Raw genomic sequence first — 12,783 nt, forward strand, 5'->3', positions numbered from 1 at the left:
TCCACAAGGAGAATGTACATGATACAGAAGACTGCTATCAACTAAAGAGGGAGATAGAGCAACTTGTAAGAGCAGGGAGCCTGAATAAGTACGTGAAGGGGAGACGTGATGGCCGTTCGGGTCAAGGAGATAAAGGTTGCGACCGAGAAAGAGAAGAACTCAGAAGGGAAGAAAGAATGATAGATTGAGAGAGAGACCGCCCAGAGGAGCGGAGGGATGCAGCCGGGCCTAGTGGCACCAAGGGAACCCCCATCCTCACCATACTTGGAGGGCCGAGGCAAGAGTCCACTAGGAAGGCCAAAGCCCATGCCAAGTTCGTGGGAGTAGCGGAGAGGCCAAATAAGGTAGCCAAGTCTAAGACAGTGATCTCCTTCTCAGATGAAGACTTGGAAGGACTAAGCTTCCCACATGAGGATGCCCTGGTGGTACAGGTGGAGGTAGCCAACCGACCTGTACACAGGGTGTTGATAGATATAGGAGCATCAGTAGATGTACTCTCCCTGGAAGCCTACCGACAGTTTGGGTTTGGGGACGATCAACTCAAGCTAGACCTCACCTACCTCCATAGATTCTCGGGCGCTATCGCCTCCATCAGAGGCACCATAGAGCTGCCCATCACCTTCGGAGTACATCCTCACCAAGTGACGATCATGGTAAACTTCATAGTCATCAAGTCCGTGGTGTCATTCAACGGCCTCCTAGGGTGACGATCCCTGATAGCCCTTAGAGGAGTCATGTCTCCACTCCACCTGAAGATGAAGTTTCCCACTGACAATGGGGTGGGCGAGGTCCAAGGAGATCAGAAGAAAGTAAGGGAGTACTTCGCGACCTTCATCAAGAAAAACAATGGTAACACCTACGGGATGGCACTTTGCATAGAGAACTTGGTCAGCGACCAGAGAGATAGAACTTGGTTAGCGACCAGAGAGACGAACTGACAGAAAGAAGAGGAAGGCCAGTGGAAGACCTCATCCCATGGCCACTCAGCAAGGACGACCCCTCCAAGGTCGTACAGGTTGGCTCATTGTTGAGCAACAAGCAGAAGGATGAGCTTGGACGTCTACTCCAAGCAAACATGGATGTCTTCGCATGGTCGACCTCTGACATGCCAGGCATACCATAGTCCATAGCAGAACACTGGCTACATGTCGATCCAACCAGGAAGCCCATCCAACAGAAGCGGCGTAACTTTGCCCTCGACCAACAAGCAGCAATCAAAGAAGAGGTCGAGAAGTTGAGCCGATCGGTGTTCATAAGAGAAGAGAAGTTCCCTACCTGGCTCGCCAATGTAGTCATGGTACCCAAGCCCAATGGAAAGTGGAGAATGTGCGTCGACTACACCGACCTAAACAAGGCATGCCCAAAGGATGAGTACCTGTTGCCCAGGATAGACGTATTGATCGATGCAACTGTCGGCCATGAGATGCTGAGCTTCATGGACGCCTACTCTAGATACAACCAAATCCTTATGCATGAGGATGAGGAGTCCTACACTGCATTCCGAACTGTCAAGGAGAACTACTGCTATAGTGTCATGCCGTTCGGGCTAAAGAACACAGGAGCCACCTACCAGAGGATGGTCAACAAGATGTTCGAGGAACAGATTGGACGCAACATGGAGGTATACGTGGATGACATGCTCGTAAAGAGCGTCCAAGCCCACCAGCACCTGATCGACCTAGAGGAGGCATTCACAGTACTGAGAAGGAACCAGATGAGGCTAAACCCCACAAAGTGTGCTTTCGGTGTAACGTCAGGGAAATTCTTAGGGTTCATGGTCTCAGTACGCGGAATAGAAGCCAACCCATCCAAGATCAAGGCCATCCAAGGGATGGCACCCCCTTGGATGGTCAGAGAAGTGCAAAGGTTAAATGGAAGGGTCACAGCCCTTTCAAGGTTTGTGTCACGATCAGGAGACAAGTGCCTACCATTCTTCAAGACGTTGAAGAACCTCCGAAGTCCAAAGGACTTTGCATGGACAGAGGAGTGTCAGAAGGCCTTCGAAGAACTGAAGGAGTACCTAGAGAGCCCACCATTGCTTGGGCGACCAGAGCCCAATGAAGAGCTACAGGTCTACCTAGCTGCCACCCCAGTTGTCGTAAGCACCGTACTATTGAAGGAAGAGGGTAAGGTCCAGAGACCCATCTACTATGTCAGCCATGTTCTGACCGATGCAGAGACTAGGTACACAAGGATTGAGAAGGTGGCCTATACACTGGTGATCACAGCTAGGAAGCTAAGACCATATTTTTTAGGCCCACACTATCACAGTACTCACCGACCTACCACTAAAGATGGTACTCCATAAGCCAGACGTCTTCGGACAACTGATAGCCTGGGCGGTAGAGTTGAGTGAGCATGGCATTAGATTCCAACCACGGACGGCCATCAAAGGCCAAGCTTTGGCGGACCTCATCGCTGAATGCACCCTATCTGAGGTCGAACCAGAAGCAGAAGAACCAGAGGAGCATGATCGAGGATTGTGGGAGATGTTCATGGATGGCTTGAGCAATGTAGCAGGAAGTGGGGCTGGCTTCATACTCACCAACCTCGAGGGATTTCGAATCCAGTATGTTCTCCGATTCACCTTCTAAGCATCCAATAATGAAGCAGAGTATGAAGCACTACTAGCTGGACTCCGGGTAGCCAAGGCTATCCAAGTAACACACCTATCCATCCGGAGTAACTCCCAGCTTGTAGTGAACCAAGTGAATGGAGAATATGAGGCGAAGGACGGGCAAATGACGTCATACCTAGCACGCGCCTGAGCGTTGATCGAGGTGTTCATGAAGTTCGAGATGGTTCGAGTCCCCAGGATCGAGAATGCCACCGCCGATGCCCTACAAGGTTAGCCAATGATGAGCTCTGGAACTTGGCAAGTGCAGTCTACATTGAGATCTTACATGAGCCAACGTATCAGGAGAAACAAGTCAATGAGGTCGAGGAAGGACCTAGCTAGATGGACCCAATACTCAACTACCTATAGAACGACGTCTTACCAGAAGACAAGGTCGAGGTAAGGATGATAAGCATGAGACCTGCAAAGTACACCGTCCTAGATGGAGTACTATACAAGAGGGGGGTCACAGCACCACTACTCCGGTGCCTAGGACCCAAGGGAGCTGAGTATGCCCTGACAGAGGTCCATGAGGGTATTTACGAAAGCCACATGGGGGGACGAGCCCTAGCCTACAAAGTCCTTCGCCAAGGGCTCTACTGGCCACGAATGCAAGAAAAAGCAATACAGTATGCCAAGAAGTGCGAGCAATGTCAGTTGTTCGCCCTAGTACCCCATCTACCTGCCACCAAACTGACATCAATCCTCAACCCCATCCCCTTCACCATGTGGGGGTGGACATCCTAGGTGATTTCACTGCAGCATCAGGGAACAGGAAGTACCTGGTCATCACTATAGACTACTTCACCAAATGGGTAGAGGCTAAGCCACTGGCCAAAATAACAGAGAATGAAATGGAGAAGTTTGTCCGCGACGACGTCATCTACAGGTTCGGGGTGCCAAAGATCCTAGTCTCAGATAACGGTAAGCAATTCAACAACCCTAAATTCAGAGCATTCTGTCAGAGCTACAACATTGAATATCAGCCTGTCTCGGTAGCATACCCACATGCCAATGGTCAGGTGGAGGTGACCAACAGAACACTGCTAGAAGGGGTCAAGAAAAGGCTAGAAGAAGCCAAGGGGAAGTGGGTCGAGGAACTACCAAGCGTCTTGTGGGCGTACAGAACCACAGTAAAGACACCTATAAGAGAAAGCCCATTTCGCCTAGCATACGGTACGAAGGCACTAGCACCAATAGAGGTCTTCGCCATGTCCCACAAAGTATGACACTTTAACGAGCGCACCTATGTCGACGGACTACGGGCAAACCTAGACTTCATAGATGAGGTCCGAGAGAAGGCACTCCTAAGGAACGTAGCATACCAGCAATGCACTGCCAAGTACTACAATGCCAGAGTGAGAGAGAGGCTATTCCACCAGGGAGACCTAGTCCTAAAGAGGGCAAGTGCATTGCAGCCACGAAAGGAATGAAAGTTGTCAGCCAACTGGGAAGGACCATACATAGTTTCCAAGCAGATACGTCCAGGGACCTATCGCTTGAAAACTCCGGGGGGCAAGAAGGTAGACCGTACCTAGAACTTAGAACACTTGAAGAAGTACTACCAGTAAAAGTAGCAGTAGCAGTAGAAGCACTGAAGTAGCACCACCAGTAAGAGTAGTAGTAGCAGTAGTAGTAGCAGAGTCGACTGTCATCCGTGGTACATAGTAGGTTGCAATTTTCAAGGATAATTTAAAACTTTTTATTTGAAGTAAATAGTTGATTTAGGGTATACTCGTCTACTTCTGCTCAATCGAATCACTTCCACCACACCAAGGTCCGTAGACCACCAAGGCTTAATGCCACCAAGGTCTATTGACCACCAAGGTCCGTAGACCACCGAGGCTCAATGCCACCAAGGTCCATAGACCACCAAGGCTCAATTCCACCAAGGTCTGTAGACCACTAAGGCTCAATGCCATTAAGGTCTGTAGACCACCAAGGTTCGTCTACTGCCCAGGTCCATAGACCACTAAGGTCAATTGACCACTAAGGTCCATTGACCACCAAGGTCCATAGACCACCAAGACCACCCGGGGTAACAAAGTCAGAGAACTATCGAAGCAATGAGGATCAAATAACTATTGAAGATATGCCATACACACTGCGAAGAAGGTAAAAGGTTAACTACACCCAATCAGAAAAGAGGTCACAAATATTACAACTCAAAGTTTGGAATCCAAAAGTTCAACGTCTGGAACACCTATAGAATCAAGGAGCATTTGATGGAGGGGTCACATCCGACCCTGCAGGGGACATCATATCGGCCTCAGGTGGGCGAGCAACACCCTCCTTTGGCAAGACCGCACCCTCCTCTGGCACCACGGCACCATCCTCATGAGAGACACGAGTCACCACCGCGATCGCAGGTAGAAGCGCAGTGACCTTCGGGAACCCCAAGAAGTCATAATCGGGGGTCTTCTCCAGAATGCGATCTGCTAAGTCCCAGATGCCTGCATCATATATCTCCTGGTTGTACTTGTAGAAGTACGCAATGATCTCAGGGGACTGCTGGTACGTTGCCACCGTTCGCTCACCAGCCTCAGACACCTCAACCTCATGACTCTGCGGCAAGGCGCGAAGCTCCTCCAAGGCACGAACTCTAGTCGAGCTTTGGGCTACCGTAGCGAAAACAACCCTAAGCTCCTCAGCCATACTCCTCTCACAAGAAACGGCCTCCTCCCTGTCAACCATGTGCCCCTGAAGCTCCTTCTCTAGGCCCTGTAACTTGCGGTTCAACTGGATCTCCCGGAAAGCAGAGCTCTCAAGGCGAAGCACCGCCTCCGTGGCACGATGCTGGACCTGCAACCAACACAACTGTTAAAAAACATCCCAAGTACAAGAAAAGCAACAACACAACAAGCAAAGGATCGAGAGGCATGACTCACAGAAGCCATGTCCTGATAGAGGGTCTATGCCAAGAACGCGTCACTAAACCCCTGTATGGTCGAACGTTCAGCGGGAAGCCTTCCCATATCCAGCCACTCCCGGAACACACCACGGCTGGTCAATGTCACTCCCTCCTGAAGATCCCAAGGAAGCACCAAATGGGATGAGGTCGGCGGATCAGAAGAAGAGACCACCCCTTTGCCTCTGGAAAGGGGTGGAGCGGAAGACCCAGAAGCAGCGGTAATAGGAGGTGACCGCGGGAGGATAACACGCAGCTCGGTCCTCACTGAACTAGGAGGGTCCGAACCCCCCTTCCGCTTGGTCCCAGTGACCACTGAAGGAGAAGAAGTAGAAATCGGAGGATCGGCAGCAGAAGAACCATCCATAGGGGGGCAGTCTGAGTACCTCTCTTCCGTAGGTTAGAGTGAAAGACACTGAGATCCGATCGTATGTCCACTGCACAATGACATCCAATTAAGAACACAAGACAAGTCAGACAACAACAGGTACATTAGAAGAAAAATACAGATGCAAACATTAAATACTAAGAAAGCAAAGATCTTACCGGGACTCAGCTTCCAAAGACATAGGAAGGCCTTAGAATCCAACTCACGGACGTCGAACGGACTGCCTCCTTGACATCGCTGGAGGGAGTCGTGCTCAAAGTCGCTCAACTCAAAAGAGCAATTCACTCTCTTAACATCAATGACCTCCCAGGTAGACCGCAGTGCACATCGAGGGACCATGGCAAAAAAGGAGCAATCCCTCCAGTACTTTACCGAGCTAGTGATCCCCACAAGAGGATCGATCGTGGCAAGAGACCCCTTAGGGAGTCGACAGGCGAAGTGGTAGCACCCACCTTCCCCCTTCTTCAACACATAGAAGTATGAGAATAGGGGAACAGAAGCAGCACGCCCCATCCGGGCAAAGAACACATAGAAACCTAGGATGACCCACCAAGAGTTGGGCAACACCTACCCAAGGGTGAGATGCCAGTGCTCTAACACCAACTCCACAAAATGGGAGACAGGGAAGCGAAGAACGTGGGTGAAGAAAATACAGTAGAGGTAGACCTCATTCGCTCGATGGGTGAAAGCCCGATCATCGAGTCCGGGGACGCGAAGCATGATCTCAAAAGGTATATGGAACTCTCGATGAAGCAACGCCAAGTCCGAGGTGGTCATGATACTAGGGATGTGAGCCAACTTACTCCTAGGATCCCCAACAGAAGTAGAAGCCCTGGAGACTCTGCGACCCCTACTAGGGGTGGGGTCTCTAGAAACCTCCTCCTCCCCATCACTAGCAGCAAGGGAAGACAACGAGGGAGAAGTGTCCGCAGGGGAAGATGACCCCGAAGAGGACTCCCTAGAAGACCCAACCACAACAGTGGTCGGATCAGAGTCGCTAGACGACAACATGAATAGACAATAAAGCAGGCTAGCTACTTACTCAGAACGATGGTCTCCCAAAGTCAAGCAACCAACGCAAGAAGAGGGAGGCCAACCTGCAACCATTAAACACGGAAACCCATCAGGAAGGGTACCAAAAAAAAAGAAGAAGAAGAAGAAGAGAACGTACTAGGCACGGATCGAAGCACAGGCGCCGTCGAAGCTCGGGCGCGGATCGAGCAAGCGTGGACCAAGCACGAGCGCAGATTGAGCCCAGGTGCGAATCGAGCACGGGTGCGGTCAAGCTCGAGCGTGAATTGATCACGGGCGCAGTCGAGCACAGGAGTGTCGAGCAAGGGTTGAGGCACGAGTGATAAACGTGTAGCACAATGGGCAAGACTGTGAGCTTGATGCTAAGCAAGCCACCAAAGCAAGGTTAATGGCCAAGTGAAATCAAGCAAACAAGTAAAAGGCACTACTGTTCATTATGACCTAGGAACAAACACATGGGGGGTATAATGAATAGTAACCAAGCTCAAAGCCTAAGCAAAAGGGGAAGATGCAAAAAATCAAGAGGTGAAAAAGCAAGAGAGAGAGGAAGAGAAAGACAAGAGCATACATCTACAAAAAAAGAAAAAGGGAAGAGATAAAAGGTAAAAAGATGGGAAAGGAGAGGTTGGAACTCACAACCTCTCCCTCACCAAATAATTTGTAGGCACACCCTTCGAGAAGATATTATTTACCGTGAACCCCTTACTTGGTACAAAAATGCAGAGGGTACTCTCTTGAGCACTCCGTTCCAAGAGAGTGGGGGGAAAATGATAAACCCAAATTCATACCAACCAATCAGAGGCCGCCACTTGTCCCGGCCCAAGGAAGTGGGCCATGACAGAACCAGTGAAGGACCAACCGCAGGCGCCGACCACTAACACCCACAGGCACGAACCCCCTTGGGTGCGCCACCCTTGGGCGCCAACCCCCTTGGGTGCACCACCCTGGGGCACCAACCTCCTCGGGCGCGGCCACCCTTGGGCACCAACTCCCTTGGGGGCGTGGACCTCCCTTGGGCACCAACCTCCTCGGACATGGCCCCCCTTGGGGCCGTGGACCTCCCTTGGACGCCAACCCCCCGAGGGTGACAACTCCTTTGGGCGCGGTCTCCCTTGAACACGGCGACCACCACCATCAACAAGACATGTCCCATCACCAAGGACTCTAGGCCACCGCCTACCAGTCTGTAGTCTGAACGGACTCATACACCAGGAACCTCATCTAGCATGTAGATAGGTCTATTTATCAAGGATACCACATCTATCATGACATTATGTCTCACGGGAAGACAACCAATCAAGGATGAACCCTGCTACCCAGGGACTCTATCAACTACGAGGGCCACTCTACATCAACTGGGACTCTCCACACCGCCATACTCTACTATAAAAGGAAAGGTACTCAACCCCATCAAGGGGACATCTTAACTCATCTTGAATACTATTATTCATCTGTTTGCTCAGGAGATCTGACTTTGGCATCGGAGAGTCCTAGGCTGGAACCACACCAGTTCTCCTTTGTCATCCCCTAGTTCTTTTGTAGGTTACGACACTCGAAGGACCGCCTGACGATTTCTTGATGCAACATGTGGATAGAAGATACAGGCAATACTGTGACCGGATGAAGACTGTGATGTCATCTTTTGAAGCAAACTGGTGTCGGAGTTGCAACGGTGTATTCCGCGTCGGCTTCTAGGTGTCTGAGAGTTGGGATTGTGGGACAAATAAAGGCAACCAAGAAAGCAATAGGGAGAAAGACCCAGCTGCACCAGGAACAATGGGGTCAAAATGGACATTTCAACTTTAGGTGCTAACGGTGCTTAACGTCAGGGGGAAGGTTGATATTTTGATAAGGTTTAGTATGTCCATGATATATTGTATACTTACAGGGGTGTCCATGAAATTAACCCAAAAATAATGATGATTGATTGAAATCATGGTTGGTTTTAAAAAAAAGGATAAATTACAGATCACCTCCTGGTTTTCAAACGAAACTCAGATCACCCCTGGTTTTTGAAAAAACTCATCCGTCCCCGTCTATAGTAACGGTGTTAACTAAAATCTATCTAGAACTTGAAATGCAAATTTAACCTCAAATTTTATTTGACTTTTCATTTTCTTTTTTCTTTTTTCATTTTCACTTTTCATCTCTCCTCTTTCACAATAATCTCTTCCGGCGCTGGCGGAGCAGTCCCTGGTGATGAACTCGTCTTCCCCTTCCCTCTTGACCCTTCTGTGATTCTTCTTCTTCATGTTCACTTTTTTTTGGGTAAACTTTGAATATCTCAAGCTTTGTAATTCCTAGGGTTTTCATTTTTCTTTCTGTTTCTCATCGAACCCTAAAATCAGAGACTAGTTTAAACATTAACTTCCGGTCGATTGATCGATCATTTTGTATCGCTGTTGATCGTCTTCTCAGACCTAAAATCTCACGAACAGAGGCACAAGACACAGAAAACAGAATTTTTTTTGGGTGTAATTGATTGTTGCGGGTGAAAACCTCCGATGCCCGGTTCGCCCACGGATGAGCCTGCAAAAACCAAGTGATGAGCACAAGAGAGCCGGTGTGGCTCCGGCCTAGGACTCTTCGATGCTCAAGTCAGGTCTCCAATGCAACAGCGTAACTGCGTAGTAAAAGTAAGATGAGGAATGGTGCTCCATACCTGGGTATTTATAGAGTGAGGATGAGATGAGGCGGTGGGGAGAGTCCTAATATGGTAGGAGTCCTTCTTCCGGAAGGTTCTCTCGCGTAGAGCGGAGTGGAGAGCTATTTTTGGGGTCGGGCTCTTATTAAGGTAAGAGTCCATGTAGAGTGCAATTCTGTGTTGCACTGGGATCGTGGCTCGATCCTTATCCCGTGATTCTTGGGATGCGCTGACGTGGCCCAGAGATCCCCGGTGGGGCGCTATGGCCGTTTCAGTGGAGGAGGGCTCGGCCTCGGAGGTCGGCTTTAGAGGGCGGCCTGATAGGTCGGCCTTGGCTGTCACCTCAGCCTGGGAGGTCGGCCTTGGCCATCACCTCTGCCTGGGAGGTCGGCCCGAGAGGTCTGTCTCGGTAGTAAGCTCGGCCAGGAGTCTATGGCTAACTTGTATGAGCTCGGCCTCAGCCACCGGCTAGCTTGCGCGAGTCTGGCTTTGTCAAGTGACTTATAGTGGAGATGGGGTCGACCCGGTTTCCTGCTCGGCCCAACTCTGTTCTCGGACTGAGGTCGGGTCGGCCCTGTGGCAGCCTCTGATAGGTGGAGTGTTTTATGCCTCATCACAGGCCCCCCCACTCATCATGGGTCTGCTCGGCACTAATGAGTGAAGTTTCCTGGTCTGCTTGTCTGGAAGATTTTTGTGGTCGAGCCGAGCTTATTTTTTTTCCGTGGATTTGACGTTGCACGGTCTGACGGTTGGGTGTCAGTGCCATGTCAGCAGAGTCATTATGGTAGGCTCAGGAATTCGAAACGTCCTTTGATCTGGGCCGTTGAATTATGCTGAGCTCTGTTCGGCCGTTGGATTAGTTCAAGCCAAGAATTATAAATAGGCGACTCCTAACTATTCATTCTTTACTGCTCTAAGTTATTGACTCCTCGGCAAGCTTGGATTCTTCAGCTCTGTAGCGCTCGGCGTTTACTGGTTCGTGATCAGCTCGGCCTTTGCTTCGTCCGCGCTCAGCTCACCCTCAACTCTTCTTCAACCAGTAAGTCTTCTCCGCCCAGTATGTTAGTTGGTAGTAGTCTCATGGGTGAGCTGTTCGTCGGGGCGGCAGAGGGTGCTAGTCCGAGCCGAGAGCTCCCTGCTAGTTCTCCCACCATAGACTTGTTGGGCTCGACTTCGGATGAGCCCGATGTAGTAGAGCCTCGTCAAGCCGAGGTGGCCGAACCTTCGTTGCTCCTGGAGTTCTACCACACTGCCCAGCCAATTGCCACGGACCGAGCTGAGAACTCTGGGTCATCCTCATCCGATGAGGAGTCAAGTGAGGGAGATTCGTCCGAAGTGGGGGTTGGCTCGATCTGCTCGTCCGCTGACGCCCCTGAGCTTGAAGAAGGGAGTGTCGGCACCGTTCCGAGCACGATCACGGATGCTGACCTCGACTATCTGAGGACGACCTATGCCATCCCCGAGGACATCCAGCTCTGAGCTCCTAACCCAGGGGAGATGGCCTGCTACATCAGGCCCGGCGAGGTGGCTTTGTACGAGCTGCCCTTCAAGTATGTGTTCAGGCTCCCCGTCCTCGGCCTGGTGGACTAAATCTTGGACCACTTCCATCTATCCCCAGGTCAGCTGGTGCCAAACTCCTGGCTGGCCGTGTACGACTTTTATGCCCTATTTTGTGAGATGGGCCGAGGCGCAAGCGTGGCGCTCTTCTCTCGGCTCTTCTTCTTGAAGAAGTCTCCAGAAAAGGGGTGGTATTATTTTAGCCGCCGATCTGGGAAGAGTGCGTCCTTGGGTGGCCACAAGTTTTGGTCGGCACACCGAGCTTCAATAAGCAGTGGAAGCCCCGCTTCTTCTTTGCTTCGATCCAGAACAGCCCTCTCCGAGCCGAGTGGAAGGAGATCCATTTGAATTATGTCAACAGGGTACTACCCCTGACCGAGAACGAGATGACCTCGCTTGACCTGATCCTCCAGCGTTCACCCTTCGATGTCCTCCAGCTTCAGGATGAGGGGTTTCTTCAGAGGTGGCATATGACCCCTGGTAGGAGCCCGAGCCGAGTCCATCTCTGTTGTCCGAGCTGACCCTTTTACTTAGTCTTCTTTTCTTTTTCGACTCATTTTTTATGTTCTCGGTTTCTCTTGCAGTGGTCGGCCACATTCCCCCTATGGATACAGCTCGGCTGAGGGCCGAGACCCTTGCGGACCGAAGGAAGAAAAATGCAGAGAAAAAGTCTCGGGGCGAGTCCTCCAAGGCTCCCAAGGGCAAGGTCATGATGTCGGGCCCGTCAGACGATGTGGTCGGCCTTGAGGCCGAGAAGAGTACGGGCCCAGCGGGGTCTCCGAGGAAAGGGAAATGCTGAAAAGGTGAGAGGAGCTCGCCGAAAGACACCAAGCGTCAGAAGCTCTCGGTCAATCTGACGAGTGGTGGCCTTCCACCCGTGGCTTCACCCCCCAACATTTCCCGATATATCTTGGGGAGGGCCTCGGCCAACAACGTTCCTGTGAGGCCGACCTGGCACCTCTTCCCAGGGGACTCGGCATTGACGTCGGCCGCACATGCCAAGGAATGGCTGGACGTAGGTCGACTGCCGGTTGATAGGAAGAAGCTTGAGGCGCTGTCTGACCCTGAGCTCCTCTCCACGCTGTTTTAGGATTTCAACATGGTGAGTTTCCTGGTCGGCTCTTGTGATTAGGTCCGACCTGTGTAGTCTATCCTGACTTTTGTTCTCATGCTTTTTTGTAGGGCTTCGCCAAGGCAGTGGAGACCATGCTTCGCTTTGAGCGGCTCCTGACCGAGAACCACTCCTTGGTCGTCCACTGCAAGAAGGCCTACCAGGATGCCCAGGATGCCGTTCAGAGGCATCGGGAGACCCAAGAGAGGCTTACTGCCAGCGAGGCCAAAGTAGAGAGCTCTCAGACCGAGGTGATCAGGCAGAAAGAGAAGGTCCGGGCTCTGTAGGCTCAGCTTGCCGAGACGAGGGAGAAGGCCAAGGAGGACCTGGCTATGGCTCGGGAAGAGGCGATCAGCGACTATCTGCAATCGAAGGAGTACGCTGATGTGTGCCATGAGATCAGGAAGCCTCCCTTCGCCGAAGGCTTTGAGGCAGGCCGGGCTGATCTCTTGGCCGAGATCAAGGCGGTTTATCCCGAGCTCAATCTCTCACGTTTTGATGACGACGTGACTACCTTTGTCGGGGA

Source organism: Telopea speciosissima, chromosome 2 (genome assembly GCF_018873765.1).
Source record: "Telopea speciosissima isolate NSW1024214 ecotype Mountain lineage chromosome 2, Tspe_v1, whole genome shotgun sequence".
NCBI lineage: Eukaryota > Viridiplantae > Streptophyta > Magnoliopsida > Proteales > Proteaceae > Telopea > Telopea speciosissima.